The sequence below is a fragment of the Notamacropus eugenii genome, chromosome 2, assembly GCF_028372415.1.
Source record: "Notamacropus eugenii isolate mMacEug1 chromosome 2, mMacEug1.pri_v2, whole genome shotgun sequence".
In the NCBI taxonomy this organism is placed as follows: Eukaryota; Metazoa; Chordata; class Mammalia; order Diprotodontia; family Macropodidae; genus Notamacropus; species Notamacropus eugenii.
The window spans coordinates 3,720,411-3,732,438 of record NC_092873.1 but is presented as its reverse complement, the minus strand read 5'-3'; the positions used below and the strand labels follow the sequence as shown (position 1 = coordinate 3,732,438).

The 12,028-nt window shown below is 37.0% G+C and overlaps 1 pseudogene; it reads right to left on the bottom strand.

The window, feature by feature from the left end:
• Positions 1–7,308: 7,308 nt before the first annotated feature.
• LOC140523323 (olfactory receptor 9I1-like) lies at positions 7,309–8,289 on the bottom strand (annotated as a pseudogene).
• Positions 8,290–12,028: the final 3,739 nt, after the last annotated feature.

The window sequence follows — 12,028 nt, the reverse complement described above, 5'->3', positions numbered from 1 at the left end:
AGTGAATGGAATTTTAAATAAGCTAAGTATGACAGATATTTGGAGAGAATTAAATGGAAATAGAAAGGAATACATATTTTTCTCAGTGGTACATGGTATATTTACAAAGATTGTCCATAAACAGGTATGCAAAAATTTCGTAGTTAACAGCAGAAATATTATTAAAATTATCCTATTCAGATCATAATATAATAAAAAATTATGTTGAACAAGGGACCAAGTAAACATAGATTAAAACAACATAATTTAAAGAATGAGTGGATTAAAGAACAAATCATACACACAAATAATTATTTAACTAAAGAGAATGATAATAATGAGTCATCACATCAGAACCTATGGGATGCAAGTAAAGCAGTGATTAGAGAAACGTTAATATATCTAAATGCTTACATCGATAAAATAGAGGAAGAGCAGACTAATGAATTGAGTATGTAATTTTAAAAATTAGAAAAAGAACAAATCAAAAATCCCCGATTGAATACAAAATCGGAATTCCTAAAAATTAAAGATGAAATTAACAAAATTGAGAATAAAGAAACTATTGAATAAATAAAATTAGGAGTTGGTTTTATGCAAAACAAATGAAATAAGTAAGCGATTTACTAATTTGATTTCTAAAAGAGGGAAAACCAAGTCACCAATATCAAAAGTGAAAAGGGTGAATATACCACTCACAAGGATGAAACTAAAGCAGTTATAAAGAGTTATTTTGCAGAATCATATGCTAATAAGTTTAACAACTTAAGTGAAGTGGAAAAATATTTACAAAAATATGAATTGCCTAGGTTACCAGAAGAAGAAATTGAATATTTAATTAAATGTATTTTAGAAAAAAAGAAACTGAAAAGGTTATAAATGAGCTCCATTTAAAAAAAGCACCAGGACAAGATGGATTTACAAGTGAATTTTATCAAATATTTAAAGATCAACTAATTCCAATATTAAATTAATTATTCTGAATAATAGGCAAAGGAAGGATTCTTCCAAACTCCTTTTATGAAACAAGTATTTTATTAGGATGAGTAAAAACAAAACTAAAAAAAATTATAGATGAATTTCATGAATGAATATGGATGAAAAATGCTAAACAAAATACTACCTAGAAGATGACCATATTAGGTTACAAAGATTATACATTATGATCAAGTGAGATTTATGCCATGAATGCAGAGATAGTTAAACATAAGAGAAAGTATTCACATAATTGATTACATCAACAATAAAAGGTTTTTTTTAAAAATCTTACATCAAAAGATGCAGAAAAAGCTTTTGAAAAAATTCAACACTCATTTGTATTAAAAAAAAACACTTCGAAATATTGGCATAAATGGATTTTTTCTTAAATTGATCACAATAATTTTTCTATAACCATCAGTAAGTAGTTTTGTAATGAGGATAAACTAGAAATCTTCCCAGTTAGATCAAGTGTGAAACAAGGATGCCTACCATCACCAATATTATTCAGTGTTTTATTAGAAATGCTATCAATAGCAGGAAGAGAAGAAAAAGAAATAGGAGGAATCAGAATAGGGAATGCGGTAATAAAAGTATCACTTTTTGCAGATGATATAATGATGTACTCAGAAAATCCAAAAGACTCAACTCAAAAAAACTAGTTGAAACAACTAATTTTGTCAAAGTAGCAGAATACAAAGTAAATCCACATAAATCATCAGCATTCCTATATATCACAAACAGAACTATGCAATAGAAGATAGTAAGAGAAATCTCATTTAAAACAATTCTAGACAATATGCAATACCTGAGATTACACCTGCCAAAACTAACACAGGAAATATATAAACAAAATTATTTGTAATATATATAAGTATATATATACATATATATACATATGTATATATATGTATATATATACATATATACAAATAAAGGCAGATTTAAATAATTGGAGAAATGTTGTTCATGGATTGGCAGGACCAACATAATAAAAATTACAAGTTTACCTGAACTAATTTATATATTCAACACCATTCAAATTAAATTGCAAAAAAATATCTACTGAATTGGAAAAAATAATAATCAAGTTCATTTGGAAGAACAAAAAGTCAAGACTATCAAAGGAAATAATGACAAAAATTGTAAAGGAAGGAGGTTTAGTAGTATTAGAACTTAAACTGCATTATATGGAAGTAATTTCCAAAATTATCTGTCACGGGCTAAGAAAAAGAAAAAATAGATCAATGGAACGGAGTAGACATAAAATTTGCGGCAGCAAATACACATAATAACCTTGTATTTGACAAGTGTAAAGATTTAAGAATTTGGGAGAAAAATTTATTATTTGGTAAAAAAAAAAACTGGGAAAACTGGAAAACAATATGGCAGAGACAGGGTATGGACCAATACCATTTACCAAGATCAAAATGGATACATGACCTAGATATAGAGAGAGAGGTTACAAAAAAATTAGAACATGAAAGATATTACATAGTACATTTATGGACAGACAAAAAAATGATATATAAGAGATAGAAAATAAAGTTAGGTTTAAAAAGGTTAATTTTGATTACATTAACCAGAAGAAAAGCAGGAAATTTGAGGAAATGCTTATAGACAATTTCTCAGATCAAAGTCATGTATCAAAAATATATATGAAACTTTGTCAGATTTATAAGAATATGGGTCATTCCCCAAATGATGAATGGTTAATAACAAATAGGCAGTTTTCAATGAAATTTCCAATATTGCTTTTATTTTCTTTTCAAAATTTTTTATTATATTAGCACATATGGAACAACAAATATTTCAATAATATCATAAATAGAACTGTTGATTGTATGTGAAACTGCAAGTCTGCTGCACAACTTGTTATTTTTTTTAAATATACAATAAAATTATTATGCAAATTCTTTCTTCACTTGTCCTTTATGGTGAATTTGGGTATTTGTAACAGATTAACTTATTTACTTAAAGTCATTTTTAAAGCAGTGTTGTTGTATACAATATTCTCTTGGATTTGATAATTTCATTCTTCATATTTTGTGCAAGTGTTTCCATATTTTTCCTAAGATCATTGAGCTCACCATTTCTCATAGCACAGTAGTAGTCCATCACAATCATATATAACGATTTTTTTTTAGCCATTCCTCAATGGATGGGCATCCCTACAATTTCTACTTCTTTGCCACCACAAAGAGAGCTATAGACATTTTAGAATATATGGGTTCTTTTCTTTTTTATCCTAATCATCTTTGGAAATAGAACAAGTAGTGGTATTGCTGGGTCAAAGGCTATGGGCAGTTTAATAACTCTTTGGACATAATTTGAGATTGTTCTCCAAAATGGTGGTTTCAGTTCTCAATTTCACTAACAATGAATGTTTCCCTCTCTCCAACATTTGTTGCTCTCCTCTTCAATCATTGTAGCCAATCTTGTAGGTGTAAAATGAGATCTCAAGGTTTTTAAAATTTACATTTCTTTAATCAATATGATTCAGATCATGTTTTCTTATGACTATAAATTGATTTATTCATTGAAATAAAGCCAGTTGTATATTCAAACTAAATCTAACACCTTTAGTGAGCCTCTGGGAGGATGAAGTAAACTATTTAAATAGGAGTGAACTAGTCCAGGTCAGAGACTCATCAGGTCTTTTCAGAAGTACATTCAAGCCTGTGAATGATACTTTCACTCTGGGTGACATAGGGAGGACAGTTTTAAAGAGGGAGCTGTCCTGCCCTGATCCTCTCACATCTCCATCTCTGAATCCTTCTCTTACATCAGGGCTCAGCTCAAAATCATCCCTTCTGAGAAGACATCACTGATTACCCAGCTGGCAGTACTCCTCTTCCTTGAGCTCCAACACCTCTCCCTGTCAACACCACTTCTTGGACACTTGGCATATGTTGCTTTAGCTCTTTGTCTGATCAGCCAGACTAAAATTTGAACTGTATGGGAAGATTTGATATCTGGCAAAGGTCCTACTCTTTCATGTGCCCAACTGATACAAAACTCTAAATCTTTCTGCTAGGAGATGAAGGGGCAGTGTGGTTCAGGGGACAGGACACTGAACTGGGAATCAGAATGCCTAGGTTTGAACCCTACATCTACCACTTATTGTCACTGAGGCATTGGGCAAGTCTCTTGATCTCAGGTTCCTCCATTGTAAAATGAGATTAGACCTGGATAATTCCTAAAACGTCATCCAGATATTGAATCCTATAATTGAGAGAAAAATATAAGACTTTAGAAGCTACATCCAATAGAGAAACAGATCCTAGTGGTAAAAACTCCTACTCTATTGGACATGAAAGCAGATTGTGTTCAGAGAGAAGAAAGTTTTGTTAGAGGAAATGGAGAGAGATGCAGGGGTTTTTTGGCCAAGGAAAATGAAGACACAAGAGGCATATCATGGTAGGAGAAACTGGACAGAGGACAGGAAAAGGATGTGAACTTGACATGAAAATTAATAATAACAAATTCTCAATTCTACCCAAAACAGAAAATTAGGGATTTAGTGTTAGAAGGAAACTTAACGACCATCAAGCCCTGTCCAACAACACTTTTATTTTACAAATAAGAAGATTAAGTAACAAAGAGAGAGAATAAGTGACTTGCCCAGGATCACACAGCTAGTAAATTCTGAGATAGGTTTGAAACGCAGGTCTTCATGAATCCAAATCTCCAGAGGTTTGTCCATTATAACATGACCTGGAAAAGAAAGTAGCAAAGGCCCACAATGGACAGTTTGTGGCATTTATATGGCTTAGGGTAAAAGTTTTTTTGTGAGAAAGAGTTGACAAAGTGCTGAAAATAAACTTTTCCTGGATCACAAGTTTGGTGGGCCTGAGTCTGTGACATTTGAGAGATGGACAAAGATTGAAGGAAGGAGAGTAATCTGTGACCCATAGAACAGAGTAAAATACATGGGCCAAAAAAGAGGTGGGGCTCTTTGTTTTGTTCTCAGATATAGAACTCTATATTCAACCCCTTGTTGAATTAACTTAGTAATGTGTGGGTGTAAAATTGAGGGTTTAGACACAGGAAAAGACTAGATTCAATTTTTTCACCACAGATGGATCTGTCAGTAAAGATGACAGCATGGAATAATGGGAAGAATAATTTATTTTGAGTCAGAAGACCTGGAAAAGAGCAAAAATATAGGTTTTCTCTCAAAGGTACAATATCTAATGGGGAATACAACATGTACCTGTATTTTTACCACACACTCATCCCCCAACTTTGTAAGAAATTTCTTCTGCTACCAGTCTTCCAACAGGGATATCTAAAGATGGCTAGATATTAGAAATCTGTCTTTTTAAGACATGTTTTCCCATACATTCTACTCTAATTGACAGATGCTACTTCACAGAGACTCTCAGGATTCTGGGATAGAAAACAAGATTGTCTATTCTGTGGGAAAGGGGTTTGGTTCAACAACGTCTGATTTCTTCTTCTCAGTCTTGTATTCCAGAAATGATCATGGAAGAAGAGGGCTGGAGTTAACAGGAAACAGTGCAAAAAAATGGTACAGGGACAACATGGATGTCCCCAACCTTCCATCTAGTGGTTGCCTGTCCCAGAAAGACAGATCTCTCCCAACTATCCCTAATAATGTGGCATGTGAGAAAGTGATTACAAAAGTCATGCTCCTCAAACACCACTTCATGCTTAAGTTTAGTTTTCTTCCAAGCCCTTGACTGAGCTACTTCTGGGAATGCTACAAATATATGGTTTCTCTCTCCCTCCCAAACTACATACCCCTGCAGATAAGCCAGTCTCCATAATGAACCACCTGACCCTAAGGCAGACAGCAGAAGCTTGCATGGGTGGAAGACGAGAGCAGTGGTAAGACAAAGGAAGTGTTTATGAAATAAAACATCAGAAACGGTGTGAAAATTATAGAAGAAGAAGATGCATTCTTCAGAGGGATCATGCCATTTAAATACTGAAGTCATCTGATCCAAGACCTTCATTGCACAATGAGTCCCAGAAAATAATAACTGTTCCATAGTCACACAGGTCACAAGGTAATAAGTAACAGAGGCAGGATTTGAAGCCAGGTCCTCTAACTTCAAATCCAATGCACTTTCCTCTAGGAATATCACTCTGGTGATAACCAGGGTGGTATAAAAGAGACTCTATCCAGGGTACTGAACATTGAGAGGGTTGACAATCTTTCTAATCCTTAGCACATAATCAGAATAATTAAAAATACCTGATAATTGGGCCACCTGATGATGGACTAAGGCCAACTGCTCCCCCACCTGCTGCCCACCTAAGGGTGCACTTTCTATATGGCTTTTGTTCTGTTCCCCATGTGGAAAAATCCCTAGCACCAGCATACTATTTCCACTATACCACAGTGCCTTTCAGAGTGGAGTCAAATAAACACCAACTTGGACAGATTAGATGAAAACAATAATAATGGAATTTGTCACGATTTTTGCTATTGTAACATATTTATAGAATTTACACTTTGCAAAACACAATAAGTGGGTGACTCAAATATTACCCCCATTAAGTATTAGCAACCTTTTGTACACGGGTGACTAATATGCTGCTTATTGCCTTCTTGAATAATTGTTGCTTTCATGTGCCTCTCATGCACTTATCACTTTTTATCTTGCAGTATAGTTATTTGCATACTTAAAGTCATTGAATAATAGAGCTGAAAGGGATCTTATGGATCTCCATGCCCAACTCTCAATTTTATAGAACTGACAACTAAGGCCAAGACAAGAGCAGTGACATTTCCCAAGTCACACAACAAGTTAGTGGCACAGTTAGGTCTCCTGCCTCCTACTTCAGTGGTCATTGAGATTAAGACACAGTGTTTACCTGTCTCCTTTTTTTGCATACTAAACTATAACCTTGTTGACTGAACTTGTTTTACATGTACAAATGGGACATATGCAAATGATCCCTATGATCCCTTCTGATAATAGTCTAAAATTAGAAGGGATCATATACTACATATCATAATATCATATGTCTATATCATAATAGATCATCTGGAAATAGAATTTCAGAAATGTCTGCCATGCCTATTTCTCAGCAGATAGTTGGCACAGTGAATAGATTGCTGATCATGGAATCAAGAGGACCAAAGTTCAAATACAGCTAAAGACCCTTATTAGCTGTGAAATCACTTTCCCTCTTTGCCTTTGTTTCTTCATCTATAAAAATGGCTGGAGAAAGAAAAGGCCAGCCACTCCAGTACTTTTGTTGAGAAAACCACAATTGGGGTCACAGGGAGTTTGACACAACTGAAACAGCTTAACAATAACAACAATTATTATTTGGAGGAGAAAACAGTCAAGATGAAAAAGAAGTCACACAGAACTACATCTCCTGGGAGACCTGGAGTCTATTGATGACTTTTCTGAAGGCAGTTTTCACCAACTTGTTCCTCAGACTGTAGATGAAAGGGTTCATCATGATCATTGTATAAAAGACAGACACCACCTTGTCCTCTTCAAGTGGTTTATTTGAGTTACTGTGTACATTCATGAATGTGAGGGTCCCAAAGAAAAGTATCACAGCTATGAGATGAGAGGCAAATGTGGAGAAGGTCTTGGCTCTGCCTCCAACTGACCTGACATGCAGGACTGCCCTGTTGAACAAATATGATATCAAGATCACAAGAGCATTGGCAAAAATCACAAAGTTGCCAAAAAAGATGATTATAATTTGACAGATGTTGGTATCACTTCCTGAAAGTTCCAGCAAACGTGGCAGATAACAGAAGATGAAGTTGATCCGGTTGGAACCAAAGAAGGAAAGCGTGAATGTGCAGATTGTGTGGAGGATGGCTCCTGGTAAACCACCACAATGGGCCCTTGCCACTAAGCCCCAATGGGTATCTGGTTTCATAGCTGAGGAGTACAGGAAAGGACTGCTAAAGGTAATGTAATGCTCATAGGCCATCACTGCTAGCAGGAAACACTCAGTGTCACCACAGATTGTGAAAAAGAAGAACTGAGTAGCACAAGACTTATAAGACACACTTGTCCTGCCAATAACCAGGTTGACCAAGTTATGAGGAATAATGACTGAGGACTAGCAGTCATTTGGGAGGGAGAGGTGGCTCAGGAAGAAGTGCATGGTGGTGTGAAGACGAGTATCCAAGCGAATCAGGAGGACAATGCCCATGTTGTCCAGCAGGGTGATGAAATAGAGACTAAGAAACATCAAAAAGACAATAGATCCCAACTTGGGATGGTCAGTGAAGCCAATGAGAATGAACTCTGTCATAGCGGTATGATTCTGCTCAAACATTGACTCCTCTATTGCCTGATTGGGTGAGGGAGGGAGTGGCATTAAAGATCCTGGACATGGCACACAATGACAATCAACCACATTCTAAAGGAAACTATACGAGGAGTTAAGGGACACTTTAAGGAAAGGGTAATTATCTCATCTCACTCTAGGCAGGGTCAATGAGTACCTATGATTACCCAAAACCTTGTCACAGGGTGAGGGAAGGAAAGAGTGATTGCTAGTAAGGGTAAAGAGAGAAGTTCTTAATCAGGAAATAAGCAAGTGTAACAGTAAACACCACAACATACATCTGCTCTCACAAGTTCCTTGATCTGCTTTTCTAAAAGGAAAGGCAACTTTCGGGGGGATAACAATGTCTTTGATCAAGCACAGGTATCAGAGAAAGTCAAAATCAATATTTCGGAGAAATCAAAAATCGAAGGACAGCACTTCTAAACTGCCTGACATTTTACCAGAGAGGGAAGCAACTTCATATGGGTTTTCAAAGCCAGGGGGGCTACTTACTGGCTTCCCAGAGTCTCATCTGGCACACAAGCCTTCTTCCAAAAAATTAAGCCCCAAAGTAGAACCTCAACCTCAGAGTATTTACACACTTTTCAGACTCAGTGCCTCAATAGAGAAAAAAAAGGTACTTGGGACCCTCCTGCAAAACAGCTCCCCTAATCAAGCTTCCCTCAATGGGCAGGTCCATCAATGAGAGGGGAGGATCCTCCTTAATCACATTATTCACAAGCATTATACTTCTTGTTATAAACAAAAACAGCAAAAAGATCCTACTTTACTTTTCCTCAAATTCCACCCTTCCAGGATCCTTGGCTTTACAATCTAAATGGCCATGGATCCCGTAGCAAATAGGCATTAACATTTCTTAAGTAAATACAACATAATTCACATTTGCAGAATACATAACATGGCAACTTACTACCAGGGTGGTCAAATGCCTTTAAACAAACACAAAGATATATGCATAACATAACATCATTCTTTGAGGAGAGAACAACCAGATCTTCCTTCCTCAATCCCATACAGAAACATCCAAACAAAATCTTCTTGGGAGTGTGTCCTTCCCACCCTGCACTCTAAGGTGAAGGCTCCAAGGAGCCAAGTCCCAGTTCTAACAACACTCCAGGTTCCACTTCCAAGTCCTCAGGGGTGGCTGGGTAACAAAGCCATCAGGGTGGAGTCCTTGAGGGTACAGGGCACTACCCCCTACACATCATAGACAAGTCCACCCCCTGAGTCCTAAACTGCCCAGGAGACTGCTGCAACAAAGCACACTCAATGCCTTGCTACACAGTTCCAATCTTGCCCCAGGGCTGAACTGCCACCTCCTGGGTTCCTCGTCCTCCAGCAGGAACCAGCTGCTCCCATCTCCTGCCTGGGTCTCCATGAAGGCAGCTCTCTGCTCCCATTCTTCTCACCTCAGCAAGGTCATGTTCTCCACTTCTGCTGGGTCATTTGGCAGGCAGTTTCCTGCTCGAGTTCCAGGGCTACATTCCAAGCTCTCACTCCTCTGGTCTGGATTCTTAATATCAAGACCTTCACTCCTCTCACACTGGCTCTAATAGCCCCCGCTCCCAGGGCTCCACATAATCATAGCCACCACAACTGGAAAACAACAGATAATTTTCCAAGGCCCCATAGTTTCCCTTTAATTTATGCAGATCACATCCTCGTCATCATAATGTATCACTAAACACTCAGACATGTACAGGGGGTCTTACTATTACAGGCTCCTTCATCTGCTTTTCTAAAAGGAAAGGCAACCACATGTATCACTCAGTTCCTTCAGGGGGAAAAGTCAGCATGCTGAACTACTGAGAAGATACAGAGAAATCAAAAGTCAACAGAAATGCTTCCAAATGTCTGACCATTAACATACATACATACATACATACATACATACATACATAGAAACCAGAGAAAGAAGTACCAATATATTGGTTTTCAAAGGCAGGAGGCTAATTAGGATCTTCCCAGAGTGTCATCTGGCACACAAAAATTCTTCAAAAAACTAAAGATCCAAGTAAAACTACCCCTCAGAGGCTTTATACACTTTTTAGAGTCCCTTGAGAACTCATCCCTTGAGAACTAGTGCTTCATTAACAACAGGTGTGGACCTTCCTAAAAGTGTTTCCAGGCCCAACAATGGGTGGGAAAGATCCTCCCTAATCATATGATTCAAGAGGCATTATATTCCTTAGTATAAGCAAAAAAGGCAAAAGATCCTATTTTACAGGGACTGAGAAAGACAAGGGGAAGTATGGCCAACTGAAGTTTCTATGGTTCAGATTTTTCATATTAATTATTAATATTCTTGTATCCTTTAATGATCTTGGTAAAGTTTAGTACTATTGTAATCTCAGTGTGTCATTTAAGCCAAAGCCTGAATCTTTAACCCTTTAAGAGCAGGCACCTTGCCATAGTAAATAGAATGCTGAAATTGCAGTCAGCAAGACATCTTTTCAAATCTTGTCTCTGACACTTACTTGAACTTGAGCAAATCACTTAACATCTATTCATCTGTTTCCTTATATATAAAATGGGGTGGGCTGAGGCAGCTAGATGTCCTATGAAGTCCCTTATAACTCTAGATTTATAGTTCTCAGAAATGACAATACAATTTTAGATGGCATTCTTAGAGAGGAGCAGTCCCTGTGTAAACAGTATAAACATATCACCAGGAGCTGGCATTCACAGCCATTGTAGCTATAGGTTGCCCCTTCAAATGGGTGCCCTAACAACACATGGTCTCCATGTGTATGTCCATAACTTTATGGTATATGCATTTAGGGATGAATGTGCCACAATTTAAGGAAGCAGTATTCAATTTGTTTACCTCTTACTATACTGTTTCACTAAATAAATAGCTTTGTGTTGAACACTTTGGAATCTCTGGCTTATCCTAGTACAAATACAGCCATCCCAACAGGTTAGTGATCTATGAGTTTGGGTAGATAAAAACACAGAAGATATCAGAAACCTGGAATAATTTTCCTGGTGCCCACATATATGAGAAGAGTGTGCCCAAGGTCAATCAACAAACATGGTTTTATTGTGCATCTACTCCATACCCACATCTGGACCAAATACTGTAATGGATACAGAAGAAACCAGATTTGGTACCTACTTTTATGAAGTTGACATGCTAGTCCAATAGATAATTCTAGTATATATGTAATGATTTGAGAATATGTCAGTAGCATAGTTAATGCTAATAAAAGGTATGGAAATGATCACGGTAAATTAAAGGGGCCAGGGAAGACATGAGGTGGTGCAGTGCATAGAGCACAGGGCCTGGAGTTGGGAAGATCTAAGTTCAAATGTGGCTTCAGATATTTACTGAGTGACCTCAGGAAATTCACTTAACCCCTATTTGCCTCACTTCTTCGTCTGTAAAATGAGGATACACCAGAGAATGAAATGGCAAAGAACTCCAGTACCTTTGCCAAGAAAACCCAATCAACAAAAAGGGGTCACATAGAGTCAGGCACGACCAAGTGACTTAACCACAGTAATCAAAAGTTTCATAATTGAAGGGAATATCTAAGTTGGCACTGAAGGACTGGTAAGGTTTGGATTGGCATAAAACTAAAAGGGAAATGTTGCAGGCTGGGAGAGAAAACCCATGGCTTATATGAATGACAGCCAGGTATCAAGAGTTTAAATGAGATAGTAGCGCTTTCATGGCTTGAAGATAGGTTGGAGAGAGCTAGGAAGTTCTGAGATGCCTTGTTCCCCTATGATGAGGAAAATGGAAGGACTGGGGTTGGTTTCATTT